The sequence below is a fragment of the Mustela nivalis genome (assembly GCF_964662115.1).
Source record: "Mustela nivalis genome assembly, contig: HAP1_SCAFFOLD_2129, whole genome shotgun sequence".
In the NCBI taxonomy this organism is placed as follows: domain Eukaryota; kingdom Metazoa; phylum Chordata; class Mammalia; order Carnivora; family Mustelidae; genus Mustela; species Mustela nivalis.
In genome coordinates, this window is record NW_028134535.1 from 40,903 (window position 1) to 58,079 (window position 17,177).

Here is a 17,177-nt window from a genome sequence, read left to right on the forward strand (position 1 = left end):
AGCTCATGCAATCTGATAATTCAAAGAATAATAAAATCATTTAAATTTTTAAAAAGTGAACAATACAACTTAAGAATAAGAGAGGTACCTGGAGTGCCTGGCTGACTCAGTCATCTGAGTGCCTGACGCTTGGTTTCTGCTAGTGTTCTCAGGGTCCTGGGATAAAGCCCTGTGTCCTACTCAACATGAAATATGCCTGGAATTTTCTCTCTACCTGTCCATCCCCCACTCCTGCTTTCCAAATAAGTAAATAAGATAATTAATATTTTAAAAAAAGGAATAATCCAAGTATGGTACCATTTCTTCTTTTATGTAGGAATGCCCAGAATGGAGCCCAAACAAGCAACTGACTGAGCCACCCATGTACCACATGATCAAAATTTTTAAAGCACAGTTTTTTCTTTTCCTCTCAATCGCCTTGTTTTATACTAACTGGTCTTAAAAAATAAAATGACTTTCTACTGTGAATCATTCTGAAAGATCAATTAGTGTGAATAATAATGAAAACTAAAAATTTTAAAGGGAAGGAACAAATGCTTCCAGAAATTTACCAAATTGCTATAAAGGAAGTAGAGGAAAACTCTACACTGCATATAACCAAAATGTAATTTGCAGTTAAATGAATTAAAACATTTTATAGACAAATAAATTAACCTCTAAAAATAGATCAACTTCTTTTAATTTTTCTGCTACGTTCAATCTTGTAGTTTCTTCAAAATCCCGTTTATATTGTTCCATTTCACTATATTTTAACATGTTGACTTCTACACAACTTCTGAGCTTTACTACTTCTTGTTCCAACTTCTTTTTATTCTTTTCTAGCTCTTCACATTTTGTTTGTATTTCTTTCATAGATGATAATTCCTGAAAAAGAACCTGGTTTCTTGCTGTAAGATCATCCACCTGCATGAATAAAATAATACAGTTTGGAAGTAAAGTGAAAAGAGTCTAATGCAAAACTAAGAGCCCAAAATTTTTTCAAAGATTTTAAATATCTGCACCAAATATGGGGCTTGAACTCACACCCCCAAGATCAAGAGTCACATACATTACTGACTGCTCTGGGCAGGTGCTCAAATCTTAAAATAAGTTCATTTTCAACAAAACGTTATCTATATTGTAGTACAGTCTTGGAATGCAGAACCTCAAATAACTCAGAAAATGAAGAACAAAATTCAAACCACTAAGAGTTGCTAAAATCGATCTCTGCTGTCATCCTCTTTGCCACACATTTCTATTTAATTGTTATACTTTTATTTTTCTGATTGTTTCAGATTTTTCCTCCATAAGATAACTGTAAGTCACGTCTTAGTAGAAAGTCTCTTAACCCTTCCCTCATCTTAATGCCCCATAATATTTTTAAAAATTTTATATCTGTATTTGAGAGGGAGAGAGAGCAAGACAGCAAGAGCACAAGAGCAGGGAGAGGGAGAAACAGACTCCCCACTGATCAGGAAGCCAAGCATGTGGCTCAATCCCAGCATCCCAGGATCACGACCCAAGCCAAAGGCACTTAACTGAGCCACCCAGGTGCCCATGTACTCCATAATTTTTGAAGAAGTTTTAGGAATACCATATTGACTTATGTAGGTCTGAGCCAATAAATGCTTACCAAAATAAGACATTGAAAATAAGACGCTAATTAATGAATCTATAAATGCTGATTCTATTGCCATAAGCCTTTTTTCTGAATTACAAATGTCTTATGCTAATTTGAATTGCATTCTGAGGAGAAATGATTCACAAGATTAAGAAATCACATCTCTCAGTAAAAAAGAAAAATAGTAGTGGGGAAAAATTTAGTGAGATGATTCATATATTTTTGGATTAAAAAATATTCTTTAACTCGACAGTGTTACAATCCTTTGATACTTCCCACAAACTAAGAGAATATACTAAGCAATGAAAACAACCAAAAAACTTGCTGGAGTTTCAGTGATGCTGAGTTGGGAAGAACTCCTTTCCTTTAAATATGACTGGAAAGACAAGTGGATGTGGTGGGTTTATAAACTGACACTTCTCCCGTGACAATCCCTCCCTTTCATATGTGCTGGCCTTAGTAACTGGTTCCTAGTGAACAGAATATGGAAGAGCTGCTGTGTGATTTTTAAGGTGAGGTAAGAAAATGTGATATAGCTTCCATATGACTTTCTTCTTCTAGGAAACCTCCCCCTTAGAATCCAGCTGTTGTGGGAAAGCCCAGGGTACCTAGAGAGTCTTCATGCAAATATTCCAGCTGAGACTGCCCAAGCTAACATCCTAGCCAAAAGCCAGCCTCAACAGCCAAACATGTGCATGAACAAGGTTTTAGATGATTCTAGTTCCCAGTTTCCAGTCATCCTAGGTGATGCCAAATGAAGAAGAAATGAGTTGGTCTTACTCAGCCTTGTCCAAAGATTTGTGAACAAGATAAATGCTGTTTTGAGCCACTAGGTTTTTTGATGGTTTATTATATGGCAATAAATAACTGGCACAGATACTGACATTAAAATGGGGTGCTGCCATTAAAAAAGAAAACCAAAAAACTGAAACTAAACCTTCTTTGAACCAGGAGGTGGGTGGAACCTGAAAGAAGAGTAAGAGTGAGAAGTAGAGAAGAGTAAGAATGAAAACCAAACGGGTTTCCAAGAGACTGTGAGTGGAAACCTGATGTCCCTTGAAGGGGCTTACAGCAAAGGCTTCTAGACAAGTGAAGAAAATGACACTAGAGGGAAAAGGAACTTGTGCCACAAACCACATGAATGTAAATCTGGTAGGAGAGATAAGCTAAAGATAAAGCTAATATGAAGGAACCAGGACTTACTGGGTTCATCTATCTGTTCCCTCATTTATAGCCTCTCCACATGCTGTATTCTCAAATAATGCTAAAATAAAGAAATGGTTTCTGGGTTAAAAGCAAATCCAGGTAGACATGGCCTATGGATGAAACCAAAACTATAAACCCTTTATTAAGACTTGAGAAGGACTTAAGGTGTGCCTCAAATTTCTTTAAGGATCTTAAGAGTGTGAGAATTTGAAAGGCATTGTCAAATGAGAGCTGCACAGGAAACCTGAGGTGAAAGCTTATTTCAAAAGACCCAGGAGAATGGCTTTTCTAATGGCATGAAATCAAATCGTATTCATGGAAAACTCAAAAAACTAAGAGAATTATAGTAGCAAAAACACTGTTTGCGAGCTTGGACTAAAAGAGACCAAGATAGTACAAACTAAAAATAGGCCTTGAGTCTTAGAATTCCCACCAGGAGGAAGAAGGCTGAAAAAGCAGGTCATTCCTCATGAAAAGGACAGAACCGAGAGCTCAAAAAGTAAAGCAAACAACCATGGAGAAGCATTCCCATGGTTAGGACTAAGTCCTCACTGAAGAACTGACAGCATGCTTCAGGCTGTGTTTCAAAACTGCTATGGACTAGTGTGCCTCCCATTTTCTTTCAATGGGAGAGTCCTTAACAGGTTACCAGAGTGTTCCATTTTGAGTGGTAGAGAACTGTCTTCCTTAATTCCCAAGTGTTCAGATGGAGGGGACTTGCACTCAAGGGACTACACCTCAGGCACCTTATCCCTGCTGTACCTGATGAAGATGGTAAGATCTTGGACTCAAGCCCAAACCCAATGAAGAACTGAGATTTGTGGGAGGTATGGGAGGGGGGAGGCGAGTGTATTTTTCATGTGGGAGGAATACAAAAAATTGTGGCCAGTGGTTAAATCATGCTGCTTTTAAAATGTGTCCATAGCTTTTTAAATATTCATCCCATTAAAAAAAAAAAAAAGACCATGGGCCTACCTTTGTGACTTTCTCCTAACAGAATATGGTGAATGTGATGCTCTGTGTATTCCAAGGCTAGGTTACAAAAGACAATAGAGCTTCTGCCTTGCTCTGCAGTTCAGGCAGCTTTTTTGGATTGGAATTTAGCCCCCCATCTTGTAAAAAAATTCAGGCCACAAAGTGTCTAGGTGTGCCCATGTAAGTGTTTTGGCTGCCTGCCCCAACTATAGTCCTAGACAATAGCCAGCATCAACACCACCAGATGTGAGTGAACAAATCTTCAAACAGTTCCAGCCCCAAGCCTTTCAGCTGCCCCACCTGAAGCTAGGGGAAGAGAACAAGCTGTCCTAGCCACACTTTTCCTAACAGTAGATTTGTGAACAAAATAAACGTTATTTATTTAAGCCACTAAACTTTGGGGAGTTTGTTAAGAAAAAACAAACAGATAGAAAAATGGAATGCAAAAAGAGTTAATAAGATACATAATTTATATATTAGAAATTGGTCTCCATTTAAGTGGGAAGTAAAAAAAGGGTAAGATTAATTTTTTTTAATTTTAAAATATTTATTCATTTGGGAGAGATACAGAGAGACAGAGAACCAGCAGGGGGAGAGGCAGAGGAGAGGGAGAAGCAGACTCCCTGCTGAGCTGGGAGCCTGAAATAGTACTCGATCCCAGGACCGGGAGATCATGACCTGAGCCGAAGGCAGACACTTAACCATCTTAGTCACCGAGGTGGCCCTAAGATTAATTTAATAATGACAAACAGTGCTAATGAGAAGACGCCCATAACTAGAAGCAAGACCTAAGAAGTTTTTCTTTCTGTTTTCCCCCATTTAGGATGTCATTACCCGTGCATTTTTTATATATGACCTTTATTATGTTGAAGTATATTCCTTCTAAACCTACTTTTTGAAGGTTTTTTTTAATTAATTTATTTTCAGAAAACCAGTATTCATTATTTTTTCACCACACCCAGTGCTCCATGCAATTGTGCCCTCTATAATACCCACCACCTGGTACCCCAACCTCCCCCCCCCCCCGCCACTTCAAAACTCTCAGATTCCTTTTCTACTTTTTGGAATAGTTTGAGAATAGGTACTAACTCTTCCTTTAAAATGCTCAGTAGAATTTGCCTCTGGTCCTGGACTTGTGTTTGTTCATAGTTTTTGGATTAATGATTCCATTTCTTTGCTGGTTGTCAGTCTGTTCAAATTTTCTATTCTTGTTTCAGTTCTGGTAATTTATATGTTTCTAGGAATTTATCCATTTCTTCTACATCATCCAAATTGTTGGCATATAGTCGTTCATAATATGATTTTATAATTGTTTGCATTTCTGTGGTGTTGATTGTTATTTCTCCTCTCTCATCTGTGATTTTATTGGGGTCCTTTTTCTCTTCTTTCTGATAACTCTGGCTAAAGCCTTATCGGTTTTATTAATTTTTTCAAGGAACCAGCTCCTGGTTTCATTGATCTCTCCTATTTTTGTCTTTTTAAGGTTTCTATAGTGTTTACTTCTGCTCTAGTTTTTTTTTTTAATGTATTTGAGAGAGAGAGAAAGCGGGAAGAGGGTCAAATGGAGAGGGAGAGAGAGAATCCTCAAGTAGACTCCCTGCTGAGCACAGAGCCAAAAGCAGGGTTCAATTCCAGGACTCTGAGATCATGACCTGAGCTGAAATCAAGAGTCTGCTGCTTAACCAACTGAGCTACCTACTACTACTACTGCTCTAATTTTTATTATCTCCTTCCTTCTGCTGCCTTTAGGCTTCATTTGTTGTTCTTTTTCTAGCTTCTTTAGGTGATGGTTAGGTTGTTGTAGATTTTTCTTATTTCTTGAGGTAGGCCTGCATTGCTATCTATATACTTCCCTCTTAGAACCATATTTACTGTATCTCAAAAGTTTGGGCAATTGTGTTTTCATTTTCATTTGCTTCCATGTATTTTTAAAAATTTAAATTCTCTTATTTCCTTGTTGGTCCATTCATTGTTTAGTAGAATGTTACTTAACCAACATGTATTTGTGGTCTTTCAGATTGTTACCTATGGCTGACTTCAAATTTAATAGTATTGTGATCAGAAAAGGTGCATGGTATGACTTCAGTCTTCTTGTATTTATTAAGACCGGTTTTGTGGATTATGGAGGGCACGTATTGCATGGAGCACTGGGTGTGGTGCATAAACAATGAATTTGGGAACACTGAAAAAAAATTAAATTTTAAAAAAAGACTTGTTTTGTTGCCTAACATGCGATCTATTCTACAGAATGTTCCAGAATGTGTTATTCTGTTGTTTAAGGATGGAATATCTTGAATATATCTCCTTAGTCCATCTAGTCCAGTGCATCATATAAAGCCACTGTTTCTTTGTTGACTTTCTGATCTGTCCATTGATGTAAGTGGTGAGTTAAAGTACCCAACTATTGATTATTTCTATTCCTTCCTAAAATATCCGAATTGTACATTGTCTTCATGGATACTTTTGCAAGTGGGAATAAAAGAAATGAATTTCATTTAAAACATATATAATAAAATTAAAGGACCCTACTATTATTGTATTATTATCTTTTATGTTAGTCATTAATTGTTTTATGTACATGGGTGATCCCATATTGGATGCATAAATATTTACAATAGTTCTTCTTCCTGTCAGATTGTCCTCTTCATTATGATATAGTGCTCTTGTCTTTTACTGCAGTCGTTCTTTTAGATTCTATTTTGTCCAATATAAGTATTACTATTCTGGCTTTCTTTTTATATCCATTTGTAGGATACATGTTTTTTCCATCCCCTGACTTCCAATCTGCAGGTGTCCTTATGACAAAAATAAAACTCTTGCAAGTGGCTTATACCATGGGTCTTGTTTTTTTTTTTGTTTTTTCTTCTTCTTCCTTTTTTTAATCCACTCTGACATCCTATGTATTTTGATTGGAGCACTTACCCCATTTATATCCAAAGTAATTATTGATAGATATGTATTTGTCATTTTACTACTTGCTTTGTGGTTGTTTCTGGAGATTTTCTCTGATCATTTTTGTGTCTTCAATGTTTTACTGGTTTTCTTTAGTGATATATTTGGATTTCTTTCTCCTCTTTGAGTGTTTATCAGTGGTTTTTTTTTTTTTGTTTTGTTTTTTTTTTTTTGAGAGGGCATGAGTGGAGTGGGGAGAGGGAAAGATAATCTTAAGCAGACTCCATGGCCAGAATAGAGTGCAGTGCATGGTTCAATCTCACAATCCTGAGATTATGACCTGAGCTGAAATCAAGTCAGATGTTTAACCAACTAAGCCACACAGGCACCACTATTAGTGGGTTTTGATATATAATTTGTATATAACCTCTTCTGCATATAGCAGTCTATATTAAGCTGCTGGTCTTTAAGTTTGAGCCCATTCTTTTCACTTCTCCCCATGCTTTAGGTAAAGTATTACATTTTATATCCGTTTTTCCTGAGTTCCTAAACTTATTTTTTATATAAATGTTCATTTTTGCTACTTTTGTGTTTCCTGCCTTTATAGTGTCACATTTGGTCTCTTCTTTCCACTCAAAGAGTCCCCTTTAATATTTCTTGTGGGGCTAGTTTAGTAGTCACAAACTCCTTTAGTTTTTATCTGGGAAACTCTATCTCTCCTATTCTGAGTAATAGGCTTGCTGGATAGAGTATTCTTGGCTACAGATTTTTCCCATTCACCACGTTGAATAGATAATACCACTCCCTTCTGGCTTGCAAAGCTTCTGCTGAAAAAGTTCCTGCTAGCCTTAAGGGGTTTCCCCTGGAAGTTACTGACTTGCTTTCCTGCTTTTAAGATGTTTTTTTTTATCAGTATATTTAGAAAATTCAATTACAATAGGTCTTAGTGTTAGTCTACTATTGTTGATGTTGATAGTTTTCTGTGTCTCCTGGATCTTGATGTCTGTTGTCTTCCCTAGATTAGGGACATTTTCAGCTATATTTCTAGAAACAAGTTTTCTTACACCTTTTTTCTGTCTTCTTCTACTGGGACTCCTATAACATGAATGTTATTACATTTGATGGAGTCACTGAGTTCCCTAGGTCTGGTCTCTGCATAATTCTTCTTTCTCCCCCTTCTTTGGCTTCATTGCTTTCCATTACTTTGACTTCTTAGTTGTTAATTTGTTCCTCTGTTTTTTCCAGCCTGCTGTTCATTGCATTAGGTGTGTTTCTTAACTGATTTATTCCACTCTTCAACTATGATTCTTTTTTAACTCTTTTATCTCTGTTGTAAGGGTCTCAATGATGTTGTCGTTCTTTTCTCAAGTCTGGTGAGTGTCCCTATGATCACTGCTTTAAATCCTCCATCAGCCGTGATATTTACATCTGTCTCACTTCAATCTCTGGACCCGTGGCTTTATCCTGTTCTTTCATTTGAGATAAAATCCTCTGTTTTCTCATCTTATCTAAGTCTCTACCAGCTTCTCTGTGTTAGAAAAGCCAGTTATGTCATCTGCTCCCAAAAGTAATGGACTTATGACAGAAGACGTCATGTAGCACCCAGGGTCTTGTGCTTAGGGGAGTATATCTAGTGTGTGCAGCATGCACTCTGCTGTTGTGTTCTGGCTGCTCTATCCTTCAGGCCAGACATCTGCAGAGGCTCTCCCTCACTGCTGTGGGCAGTGTTTTGTACCTGGCCTGAATGTAGCAACTTTTACCTAGGTGTGCCCTGGTGTGCTTGTGAAATGAGACCTGTCACCACCTCCACTGGTACTGAGGCCCTCCTGAATCTTGTCAGATGGGGTGTGGGCAGGGGCTTGTGCTGATTTTCTGGGGGAAAGGCCTGCTGTGGTGGAACTGAGGCTTGCCTCAGTTCAATAAGAATGATTGAGCAGGGCAGTTCCACTGGAATGCAAGGGGATGTTGCTCAGTGTAGGCAGATTAGGCAGCCAGTGTAAGAGCTGCACTGCTTCGCTCAGGTGGCTCTTGTGCTTGTGCTGAGGGGCACTGGAGGGAAATGGTACCAGCTGGTTCCTTTGTTACTAGAGAGTTGTCTCTGTGAACACTTCCTCTCAGGGAAATGCTCTGAAAAGAGTGAGTAATTTCCCTACCGTATACCCCAGACACTGTTCAGATCATTATTTCCATGGTGTATGCTCCCAGGTTGTTTGCCTGCCTTTTCTCCAAGAGCATCACAGTGCACTACAAGCTCTATCACAGCCAAGGCCAATGACCTGTAGAATTCCAGGTTTTAAGCCCCCCTAGTTGTAAGAACTCATGAAATTAAGCTCCTCTCACTTTCCAGTGTAGCCAGTGGCTACAGGAAAGCATTCTTTTTGCACAGTCCCGTGTCTCCCTCCTGCTTTTCTCCATGACCATGACTCCCTCTCCTCTGCAGCAGCCAGGATCTGTTTCTCTCCTAAACCACATTTCTGTACTTCCTACCTTCTTTGGTGTGGCCTCCTCTCTAATAGTGGACTTTGTTCTCTTAGTCTTCGGGGATTAGGTGAACCTAGGTTTCTCTTACTCTGCCACCATCTTCTTTACTCTTGAGATATTTTTCTAAGTTTCCCATCAATTACAAATTATTACAACTGGCAGGAACACCTTTTCAGATTTCTCCCTCAAGTTAGGGGAAAAGAAAAACTCGCAAGCAGAGAGACGATATGATTTGAAGTATAATAGCTGAAAAACTAGAAATGGTTCGGTAACCAAAATTTGACCTTTTACCTGATTTCCATTAACTGAAATTCTAAAAGAAATAGACAGCTTTGAGTAGTTTTTAATCAATCTACTACTCAATCTTTATTCTTCTTTCATCAGTGAGGAAATAAAGAGAACATTATGGAATCATTTTTAATCTTTTCAGTAGAAAACCAAAGGTACTGTCCTTTGGCTTTATTTAAATTGAGTATAACTTCTCCTTTATCTTACTCCAAGCTTATTTATGTGGGGAGGTAAGTAAGACCATCTCATCTTTATGTTGTGCCACAAAGCTTTCCCATATAAAACAAACAGGCTTTGAATTTATTCAAACTGATTATCTAGTATTTGTCTCTGAGAACTCCATTAAATAAAACCTGATAATTTACAGCTCTATCCTTGAAATAATGTAATAAATGTTTATTCCATTAATTATGTATTGAGCTATTAAAGTACATATCTTTCTATTTAAACTAAAAGAAGACGGGTAAAGGCAACTGTGTTTTCTGAGAATGTAGGATCTGTGCCGAGAACAGGATCAACACCAGTGTTATACACAAGAACCAGGTCAAAAGAGTATCTAATTGTGAGTTGCAATTTTGGATTAGCAAGATTTCAAAACAGGAAAGTTAAAGGCCCAGAGTTCATCTTTTCCTTCCTAGATGGTGAAATTTATGGATGAGTCTACACTTTATAACAAGTTCATAAAACGTAATGAAGTAAATAGTAGACAGTAGATCCTACAACCAAGATTTGATGAAAATGGATATGGGAACCACTGAATGAGAGACTGAAGATATGAATGGAGAAAAGAAACAAGACTCTAGCTTTTTGAGCCTAACTTCTCATCGGATCATGGAGTCAGCAAGGCATAAGTTGGTAAAATTCTCCTTTTTAAGAAGCAAAAAATGTCTACAGGAGTAAGGTTAAGTTCTACTACAGTGATTTTTATTATTACATAAGTGAGTGGTAATTTGCAAGAGGACTAGGGAAGATGTCTCATAAAATTTGATTGGACAGTGGCATAAGGATAGACATATAGATCATTGTATTAGAATTGACCATATAAAAAGAAAATGCTACATTATGGTGAACTGATGTACAATGAGGGTATAAAACAATTAAATGGAATAAGAATAGTCTTTTTTTTTAATATAATTTTTTATTTTTTATAAACATATATTTTTATCCCCAGGGGTACAGGTCTGTGAATCACCAGGTTTACACACTTCACAGCACTCACCAAAACACATACCCTCCCCAATGTCCATAATACCACCCCCTTCTCCCAAACCCCCTCCCCCCAGCAACCCTCAGTTTGTTTTGTGAGATTAAGAGTCACGTATGGTTTGTCTCCCTCCCAATCCCATCTTCTTTCATTTATTCTTCTCGTACCCACTTAAGCCCCCATGTTTAACAAGTGGTACTAGGACAAATGGATATCCACATGCAAAGTAATAATATTAGAACTCTACCTCATAACATATATACAAAATTAACTCAAAACATAAGAGCTAAAACTATAAAACTCTCAGAAAAAAAACATAGGTGTATCATTTGTGACTGGATTTGGCAACAGTTTCTTAGATATGACACCAAAAGACAAAAAATGATTAAGTATATTTCATCAAAATTAAAAACGTCTTTGCTTCAAACGTCACCATCAATAAAGTGAAAAGTCAAGCTACTGAATAAGAGAAAAGATTTGAAAATCTTATATCTGATAAGGGATCTGTATTTAGGATACACAAATAACTCTTACAATAATGAAAAGATAACCCAATAAAGAAATGGGCAAAATAATTGATTCAGTCTATAAGGAAGATATAGAAATGGATAATAACACACATAAAAAGATGAGATGCTCAACATAATTAAGTTTTTGTGGGGTTTTTTTAATATTTTGTTTGTGTGTTTGACAGACAGAGAGAACACAAGCAGGGGGAGTTGCAGACGAAGAGGGAGAAGCAGGCCCTCTGCTGAGCAGGGAGCCTAATGCAGGGCTTGATGCCGGAGGTATCACAATTCCAGACTTCAAGCTCTATGACAAAGCTGTCATCATCAAGACAGTGTAGTACTGGCACAAAAACAGACACACAGATCAATGAAAAAGAATAGAGAGCTGAGAAATGGACCCTCAAGTCTATGGTCAACTAATCTTCGACAATGCAGGAAAAAATGTCCAATGGAAAAAAAGACAGTCTCTTCAACAAATGGTGTTGGGAAAATTGAACAGCCACAAGCAGAAGAATGAAACTGGACCATCGTCCTATACCACACACAAAAATAGACTCCAGATAGATGAAAGACCTCAATGTGAGACAGGAATCCATCATAATCCTTGAGGAGAACACAGACGGCAACCTCTTTGACCTCAGCCTCAGCAATTTCTTCCTAGAAACTTCCCCAAAAGCAAGGGGAGAAAGGGCAAAAATGAACTATTGGGACTTCATCAAGAGCAAAAGCTTTTGCACAGCAAAGGAAATGGTCAACACAACCAAAAGACAACTGACAGAATGGGAAAAGATACTTGCAAATGACATATCAGATAAAGGGCTGTATCCAAAATCTATAAAGATCTCATCATATGCAACACCCAAAGAACAAATAATCCAATCAGGAAATGGGCAGAGGACATAAACAGACATTTCTGCAAAGAAGACACCCAAATGGCCAACAGACAGATAAAAAAGTGCTCAACATCACTTGGCATCAAGAAAATACAAATCAAAACTACACTGAGATACCGTCTCATACTAGTCAGAATGGCTAAAATTAACAAGTCAGGAAACATCAGGTGTTGGCAAGGATGCAAAGAAAGGGAAACCCTCCTACACTGTTGGTGGGAATGTAAGCTGGTGCAGCGACTCTGGAAAACAGCATGGAGGTTCCTCATGAAATTGAAAATAGAGCTACCCTATGACCCAGCAACCACACTACTCAGTATTTACCCTAAAGATACAAATGTAGGTATCCAAAGGGACACGTGCATCCAAATGTTTATAGCAGCAATGTCCATAACAGCCAAATGATGGAAAGAACCTAGATGTCCATCAACAGATGAATGGATAAAGAAGATGTGGTATATACGCACAATGAAAGAAGATGGGATTGGGAGGGAGACAAACCATAAGTGACTCTTAATCTCACAAAACAAACTGAGGGTTGCTGGGGGGAGGGGGTTTGGGAGAAGGGGGTGGTATTATGGACATTGGGGAGGGTATGTGTTTTGGTGAGTGCTGTGAAGTGTGTAAACCTGGTGATTCACAGACCTATACCCCTGGGGATAAAAATATATGTTTATAAAAAATAAAAAATTATATTAAAAAAAATAATAATAAAATAAAATAAAATATATACGCACAATGGACTACTATGCAGCCATCAAAAGAAATGAAATCTTGCCATTTGCAATGACGTGGATGGAACTAGAGGGAGGGTATTATGCTGAGTGAAATAAGTCAATCAGAGAAAGACAATTATGATATGAGCTCTCTGATATGAGGAATTTGAGAGGCAACTTGGGGGGTTTGGGGAGTAGGAAAGGAAAAAATGAAACAAGATGGGACCGGGGAGGGAAACAAACTTAATCTCAGGAAACAAACTGAGGGTTGCTGGTGAAGAGGGAGGTGCAAGGGATGGGGTGGCCGGGTGATGAACACTGGGGAGGGTATATGCTATGCTGAATGTTGTGAATTGTGTAAGACTAATGAACCATAGACCTGTACCCCTGAAACAAATAATACATTATATGTTAATTAAAAAAAAAGGACTGAGAGATGGTGAAATCAACCCAATTAACTGAGAGGATAAAATGTGATGGCAGGAAAATAAAAAGAGATGTCCAGACAATAACTAAATGAACGTTCACAGAAGCATTATTAATGGCCAAAAAGTGGAAACAACCCAAAGGTGCATCAAATGATGAATGAACAACAGTTTTAGCCCACAATGGAGTACTGTTTGATAATAAGGAATGAAGCACTGATATATGCTATGACACAGATGAACCCCAAAAACATTAAGCGAAGGAAGCTAGTCATAAAGGACCACACATTGTGTGATTCCCCATATATGAAATATTCAGAATGGGCAACTCTATAGAGGCAGAAAGTAGACTGGTGGTTGCCTGAGCCTGGGGGCAAGGATTAAGGGTTTCTTTTCAGGGTAATTAAAATGTTCTACTTGATGGCAGTAATGGTTGCCCAACTCTATCAATATACCCAAACATTGAACTACAAATATTAAATGGGTGAACTGTATGGAATGTGCATTCCATCTCAATACAGCTTTTAAAAAAATCCAATCGCAAGGCCAAGATAATTTTCTTAATTCTCTCTTTTGGGTATATATAGTATACATGATCTAAATATTTCTGTGCATTTATTATATATTAAAAAGGAAAAGAAAATGAAGGAAATGCCTAAGTTCAACTGGTTTGTGAAATCACTTTTCTGTACAAGTTATCCTGAAATCAGTACAGATTCTGTATCCATTCAAAAAAAGAAGATGAGAAATAAGACAATTTTCTGAAACATTCTATTAAACATTATCTTCTGCTTTTACATGGCTTAGCTCATGATGGTAACAGAGAGATCATTTAAAAACATTATTTAGCACACCTGGGTGGCTCAGTTGTTCAAGCATCCAACTCAGGATTTTATCTCAGGTCATGATCTTATGGGTCATGGAATCAAGCCAGCTTGGGGCTCTCTGCTGGGCAGGGGTCTGCTTGAAATTCTCTCCATCTCCCTCTGCCTCTCCAACCGCCCCACCATAAATAAATAAATAAGTCTTTAAAAAAATTATTTAGTAGGAAAAAAAGTCCCAATTTCTGTGAAGAATGATGTATAAGTTTCAACTTTCCTAAGGGTAACTACCATAAGAAAAACATGTATAAAACAAATAACAGAATGAAAGTCAAAGTTTAAGAAATAAGTATATTGTGAAGATACTAAAATTATACTAAATTAATTATAATGAAAAAGAGAAGGAAGTGGTCCATGGAAATAAGCATCCTAAAACACTTCATATTATTTAACCAACTACAGATTAACTTGACATGTTACATTTCATACATACCTGATTCTTACTCTGAGCCAGTTTTTCCTTTAAGTCTTTTACCTCATCTTCTAAATTCGTACAACAACGTGATTTCACCTCCAGTGAAGCCTCTGACATAGACAGTGTTTTTAGGGTATTGGCCAGTTCTTCTTGAAGTTGTCTCATAGAAGCCTAATAAGACATTTCTGTTACTGGTTTTATAAATCATCTTACTATTAAGATATGTTAACAATATATAACTTTAACCTATTTACCTGGAAAATTTCACTACAAACATCGATTCATCTCCTTTTCCTAACATGTACACATTATGGCTGTTTAATGAATTTGGTTAAATACACAAAAAGATGTTATCTGCCTAGTCAGTATTATGTTACTTAGTTAATTAATTCAGCCCCACTACCCTTTCCTTGTAGGTGAATTTTCCCAAAGCTTCCCAATCGACTGAAGTCTCAAAAAGAAATGGGTATATAGGTGGGACTAGCATTGGTAAATTCTACAGTATGAAATGTTTTCCTTCTTTTTTATTAGAGGCTTCAATTAATGTCAGAGTTCCTCACATGTTCAATCCTCTGCTCAAATCCTTTTAATAGATAACTATCTCAGAACATAAGTGAAGTCATTCTAATGGCCTTCAAGACCCTAGATGACCTGGCTTTCACCTCTCTCCCTGACCTCCATTCCTGCTACACAAGAATTCTGCCACCCCTCATTAATCTGAAAATTGAGATCCAATGCCCAGTTAATAAATTACAGAGATACAATTCTCTTTCTGTTGGATAAACTTAGGCCCAAATGATAGTAACTGAGATTTGAAATGAGCAAATTATTTGTAAAATAGCTTAAAAAATTATAAATAGCAGTGGGAAGATTAAATCAAATATAGTTTCGCTAAAGCTCATCACAATTGCCCCAAATTATGATTTAATGAAAAGGAAGGGCCTTCAAAGGATTGAAAGGTCATAAGGATACACGATTTCAGACTAAAAATTCAAATTTACATAAATAATAAAATCGAGCCAACCTAAAATGTATATAAAGGTACTATGTATAGTTTGCATAAATGTACACATATATTAAAGTATATATGTATATACATATATACATATATTTATACTTATAAATATATACTTGTATATATGGATAAAAAGTACTGAGATACTGTACTTTTTATTCAGTTCACTTGGGAAATCTGGAGCTAACTGTCAAGTTAATCCACTTAATTGAATCTCAATTTCAAAATATGCATGCTTTAAAAATCCTCTATGTTTGCAGTGTTGGCTTTTAAAATATATATACATATATACATGGAGAAAATATATATATACAAACACATATATATACATATATATACATATATACATATACATATATACATATATTTTATATATAATATATATATTTTTTATTTTATATTTTATAAATATATATTTAAAAAAGTAAAAGTTTAAGAGAACTTAAAAAAAATGTTCAAAAGAAGTAGCCTTTTTAAATACAAGGATTTTTATCCTACATGAACACAAATTTTAATAAAAATGACAGCTAAATTTGTCATAGATATACAGGTAGATATAGTATGTGAAATAAAATTTCTTTACAAAACACTTAACTAATTCCATCATAGTCTCAAGGTGATTTAGCCTATATTTTAATATAAAAGATCCAAAACTGGGGTGCCTGGGTAGCTCAGTTGGTTAAGTGTCCTACTCTTGGTTTCAGCTCGGGTCATGATCTCAAGGTTTTAAGATCCAACCCTGAGTCAGGCTCTGCACTCAGAGTCTGCTTGAGATTCTTATCCCTCCTTTTCCCTCCCCCTCTACACATCCCCTACTCATGCTCTCTCTCTCTAAAAATAAATGAAATATTTTTTTAAAAATAGCCAACATGCATATTTATTTCAATTTACCCTCCATCCCTTCATTCAGAAAATACACATAGGGTTTATATGAGAAACCAAGAATTCCAATAAATTAATGATTTTAGCTATAAATATCATAGTTCCTATTAGTATAAAACTAAATTTTTCATCTATTTTATACCTAAGTAATATACATTAAATCAAAGGGATATTATAAATAATAGTGATGGAAATATGCAATTTTTATCAAAGACTTACCTGATTGACATTATTTCTTAGATTCCTCAATTCCACATCTAGTGCTGTAAGATTAAATTCAAGTTCTTGTTTCGTTTCAACTTCTTTCTTATACTGCTCTTCTCTTTTTGTTAGTTTCTCCTGAATTCTTCCATATAACATTTCAGCATTTATTCTTTTTTGTATTTCTTGTTTTAGAGTAAATCTGCAAATAAATGTGCTTATTTTAAAATTTGTTTTGTAAACAATAAAAAGCTCATGTTATGATCTGGTGCCACATATGCTCGTTTATTATCCAAATGAAATTTCTATGTTCTCAATTATTTTCCTTTCTAGGGCTCATGTTTGTAATTTCTCACTTCAATCTCTTCCAAAAGACATATATAGTTGAAAAGAAGCAATGAAAAAGCATTATGCTGCTTAGTACTAGTATCTCTGGAAGACATCTCTGGGAGATACTGTAGGGAAAGGAATTTTGAAATTATTCAAGAAAGAATGGAAAATTATTGTTTTTTCCACATACTAGTAATTACTCCTCCATTAGAAAAGATAATTTAGGCCGGCCGCCGCCGCGACCCTGCGAGCTCCGCCGGCCCCGGG